Genomic DNA, 5,365 nt, shown 5'->3' with positions numbered 1-5,365 from the left:
CAGGCAGGGACCCACCTGGAGAAGACCGCCAGAGAACCACCTAGAGAAAACCAGTAGAGACCCATCTGGAGAAAACCAGTAGGGACCCACCTGGAGAAGACCTGCAGGGACCCACCTGGAGAAGACCTGCAGGGACCCACCTGGCGAATTTACAGAAGATTAAAACTATTTTTATTACCTCTAATTTTTTAATAAACTTATGAATGTAACTTACTTAATATACTATCGAGCAGAGTGGCGCAGTGGAAGCGTGCTGGGCCCATAACCCAGAGGTCCGTGGATCGAAACCACGCTCTGCTACACTGTTTTAGTTTAATCAGTAGTATTTAATTAATAGTATTTTACTCTTTGGAGAAGCTGCTAAATTTATTGCTTGTCTATGATCCGTCTGTGGACCCAGATACATACATACATACATACATACATACATACATACATACATACATTCACACACACACACACACACACGCACACACACACACACACACACACACACACACACACACACACACACACACACACACACACACACACACACACACACGTGCATAACGGGTAATGCAATGCACTGGATCAGAGAATACTTGAGGAGGCAACAACGAGTCAAGGTACATGACGAGGTGTCAGAGTGGGGTTCCACAGGGGTCCGTCCTAGGACAGGTGCTATTTCTGGTATATGTCAATGACAACAAGACTAGTCCCGCAGCTATGGGAAATATCTGACGAAGAAAGGTTAAGGGAAATCGACCTGACGACACTGGAGGACAGAAGGGACAGGTGGACATGATAACGACTTACAAAATACTGCTAGGAATTGACAAGGTGGACAAAGTCAGGATGTTCCAGAGACGGGACATAGCAACAAGGGGTCACAATTGAAAGATGAAGACTCAGATGAGTCAGAGGGATGAAAGAAAGTATTTCTTCAGCCGTACAGTTTTCAGGAAGTGGAATAGCCTGGAAAGTGACGTAAAGGAAGTATCCATACATAGCTTTAAGAAGAGGTATGATAAGGCTCACGGAGTAGGGAGGGAGTGACGTAATAGCGACAAGTGAAGAGGAGGGGCCATGAGCTGTGACTCGGCCCCTGCAACCACAATTAGATGAGTACACATCTCTCTGTGGGCCCTGAGAGAGGGAGCAGCGGTGCTCTGTGTACCATTAACAACAGTCTTCAATACATCTATTGAAACACTGCAACTACCTTAGGTATGGAAGACAGCAAATGTAGTCCCAGTTTTTAAAAAAGGAGACAGACATGTAGTATTTAACTACAGACCACAATCACTGACTTGCATTGTATGCAAAGTCATGGAGATTATCAGGAGAAGAGTGGTGAAACACCTAGGAAGGAATAAGCTTATCTGCGACAACCAGAATGGATTTAGGGACAGGAAATCCTGTGTCACAAACCAAGTTGAGTTCTATGACAAGGTGACAGCAGTAGGACAAGAGAGAGAGGGGTGGGTAGACTGCATTTTCTTGGACTGTAAAAAGGCTTTTGACACAGTTCCACACAAGAAGAGATTAATACGAAAGCTGGAAGACCAGGCAGGTATAACATGGAAGGCACTGCAATGAATCAGAGAATGCCTGACAGGAAGGCAACACCGAGTCATGGTACGTGACGAGGTGTCGGAGTGGGTGCCTGTGATGAGCGGGGTTCCACATGGGTCAGCTCTAGGACCGGTGCTGTTTCTGGTATGTGTAAAAGACATGACAGAAGGAACAGACTCAGAAGTGTCTGTTTGCAGACGATGTGAAGTTAATGAGGAGAATTCAATCAGAGGATGACACAGCAGGACTACAAAGGGATCTGGACAGGCTACAGGTCTGGTCTAGCAGCTGGCTCCTGGACTTCAACCGCGCCAAGTGCAAAGTCATGAAGATCGGGAAAGGGCAGGTGACCCTCTCTGTCATCCAAGCTGGAAAGATAGACAGGTTACCCACTGCTTAAGAAATCACTCTCCATGGTAAGTACAATACCCAAAAGATGTGGTGATTATTACAACAGTCAACCTAGAGCAAGACTGAAAGGACTAAGTTTATTATTGGTCAAAAGTGATGCTGTCAACCAATAAATCCACTAGAATACAAGGCAGGCATGTACTTACAGTAGTGTTGGGAGCTGTGAGTCGAGTGATTTACTGTTTGACCAGAGCCCCACACGTCACCTTTTTGGGGGGGAGAAGAGGGAGGGGGAGGGATAGTGGGAGCTAGACTGACCCTATGTTAACAAGCAGCCGGCAGTCAAACTATCACTTTAGGGGTGAAGGAGAAAAGGCGGGAATAGTGGGAGCTTGACTTACCCTACCTTAACAAGTAGCCGGCAATGAAACTATCAATTTCGTGGAGGGGGAAAAAAGGCGGGAATAGCGGGAGCTTGACTTACCCTACCTTAACAAGTAGCCGGCAATGAAACTGTTGTTACTATATACTCCCTCGCTACTCCTATCTATTGAACTTTTTCCTCACACTCCCCCATACCAAGACTTATAGTCAAGGAGTATAAGAAGAATAGGCGAGGAAAAAGTTCTGGTGGCCTGGTGGTTAACGCTCTCGCTTCACACGGTGAGAGCCTGGGTTCGATTCCCAGCCAGAGTAGAAACATTGGACGTGTTTCTTTCCACCTGTTGTCTATGTTCCCCATCAGTAAAATGGGTACCTGAGTGTTAGTCGACTGGTGTGGGTCGCATCCTGGGACACTGACCTAAGGAGGCCTGGTCACAGACCGGGCCGCGGGGGCGTTGACCCCCGGAACTCTCTCCAGATATACTCCAGATACTCCAGATATTGAAGTCGCGTAGGGCAAGAAATCTTCTACTGACTGTCACGACTTAACCAGTCAGAGAAATAATTGGATGAACCACTGATATACACAATATGGAACTTAAAAGCCTGATGTGCCAATGCCACCTCAAGAGGCGACTGTTGGTTCCCTTAAAAGTTTCTAGGTATATCAAAGGTTTGTGGTCCGTTTCTAAAATGAATTCTTTTCCCAGCAAATAAAATTTAAGTTTGGAGATACCCCACACAAGGGCCAAACATTCCTTTTCTATGGAGGAGTATCTCGTTTCTGCGGGAAGGAGTTTCCGGCACAGGAAGCATACAGGGAAGGGAGTACCATCATGGTATTGTAGTAACACCGCACCTAAGCCAGTATTGGAGGCATCAGTTCTTAAACGAAATGTTTTATTAATATCTGGAATCTTAAGTATAGGATCTTTCGAAAAGATACTTTTAATCTCATTAAACTTTTCCCGAGCTACGTCGGAAAGTTCAAGAGGTTCCTTCACAGACTTTTTAAGGAAGTCTGATAAGATGACTGTAAGATCAGTAAGGTTCGGGATAAACCGTGCATAAAAATTTACAGAACCAAGAAAGCTACACACGAGCTTCTTTGTTTTGGGGAATTTAAATTCTAGTAAAGCTTTGATCTTACTGGGGAGAGGCTGCAGAGAGTTATTAGAAAGTATCAGTCCAAGATATCTAATCTTGTTATACCCAAGGAAGCATTTCTTCGGCTTGGCAGTGAGGCCATGTGAGCGTAACCTATGCAAAACTGATGTTAATGTTTGAATATGTTCGCCCCATGTGGATGTCATTACATAAATGTTATCAAAATAAACTGAAACATTTGGCATATTACCCAAGACCTTTCTCATCAGTCTCACGTAGGTAGCACAGGCAGTTACCAAACCGAAGGGCATTGTTCTATATTGCATCAGTCCTTGGTGTGTAGGAAAAGCGGTGTACTTCTTAGAAGAAGGATCTAACATTACTTGACGATATGCCTGCGCAATATCAATCTCTGAAAAGAAGGAAGCTTCATAAAATTTGTGTAGATCGCTATCTATTAAGGGCATAGGCTCAGCATCCCACCGAGTTATAGCATTAAGGCCTCTGAAGTCAACAGCAAGTCTATATGAATTATTCTCCTTCTTAACCATGACTACTGGTGAACAATATGAAGATACTGAAGGTTCAATGATCTTTAGTTTTAATAATTTGTCTACCTCTTGGTCAAATGCATCCCTAAGGTGAACTGGAACTGGGTATAATTTCTGTTTGATAGGATTGTCCGTCACTAAGTCAATCTTATGGACTACCGTGGAGGTAACACCTGGAATATCAGTAAAGACGTCTGAAAAGTTACTCACACGTTGAAGTAGTTTATGTCTCTTATGGTCATCCAAAGATTCATTAATATTAATGTTGGTTGCGCTCGAGTGGTCAAGAGTCACCAAGTCATGTAGTTCATCATAGTCTAAGTTAGAGGTGTCAATTACTCACACTTTACATTCTTCAGTTGTCTTATCAAGTTCGTGTGGAAAAACTAAGTTGAAGTTATTAAGGCAGTTAACCGAATTTCTTCTGTAATATTTCTTAAGGATGTTATGATAAAGCTTAGGTTTTCCCTTGACTTCTATGAGGTAGTCAACTTTCCCACAAATTTTTAATACTTTATATGGACCTTTCCATGCTACTAATAATTTATTTGACTTGATAGGCAAAAGTACCAGAACTTCATCCCCTACTTTAAAACTTCTCCTCTGACTTTTGGAATCAAAATATGTTTTGTACTGGTCCATTGACAAACTTAAGTTTTTCGAAACTATGTCAGAGGTCTCCTCAAGTTTGGATCTAAGGTCAAGGAGAAACTGGTAAGAAGACTGAACCACAGCATTTACCTCCTCATTAGTCCATAAGTCATGAAGGATGGCCAGTGGACCTCTGGCCTGTCTACCATAGAGAAGTTCAAAAGGTGAAAACCGCAAAGAGTCACTAGGAACTTCCCTCATGGCAAACAAAGCACAGGGTAGATAACGATGCCACTCCTTAGGTTTAAGGGAGCAAAGTTTCCTTAAAATGGACTTGAGAATTGAATGCTAGCGCTCAATCCTCCCATTACAGCTGGGATGATAGGGTGTGGTGAAGAGAGGCTTCACTCCCAGAAGTTGGTATAGATGTTGCATTAAGTCAGATGTGAATTGAGTCCCACGGTCAGACAAAATTCCTCTAGGGATGCCCACTCTGGAGAAGATGGACAAAAGGGCTTCAGCCACCTCTGTAGTAGTTATGGTCTTTAAGGGAACGGCTTCAGGGAAACTCGAAGCATAATCAACTAATGTTAATATATATCTATGTCCCCCAGATGAAAGTGGAGATAAAGGACCAACGATGTCAATAGCTACTCTTTCAAAAGGTACCGTAAAGACTGGCATTTTGACCATAGGTACTCGCCTGGTACCTCGGGAGGATGACAGTTGGCAAACTTTACACGATCTACAATAGGAAGTGATATCTGAGGACATTTTTGGCCAAAAATAGGTTTCCCTAATTTTATTTAAGGTTTTACGATGCG

The 5,365-nt window shown here is 43.4% G+C and overlaps 1 non-coding gene across 1 annotated transcript; it reads left to right on the top strand.

Annotated features, from left to right (window-relative positions):
* The first annotated feature begins 228 nt into the window (after nt 1-228).
* TRNAM-CAU (transfer RNA methionine (anticodon CAU)) lies at nt 229-300 on the top strand. The gene has a single exon. It is a non-coding gene; the product is annotated as a tRNA-Met (tRNA).
* The last annotated feature ends 5,065 nt before the right edge of the window (nt 301-5,365 follow it).

Source organism: Cherax quadricarinatus, chromosome 78 (genome assembly GCF_038502225.1).
Source record: "Cherax quadricarinatus isolate ZL_2023a chromosome 78, ASM3850222v1, whole genome shotgun sequence".
Classification (NCBI taxonomy): domain Eukaryota; kingdom Metazoa; phylum Arthropoda; class Malacostraca; order Decapoda; family Parastacidae; genus Cherax; species Cherax quadricarinatus.
The sequence above is the reverse complement of the archived record's forward strand: the minus strand, read 5'-3'. Positions and strand labels throughout refer to the sequence as shown.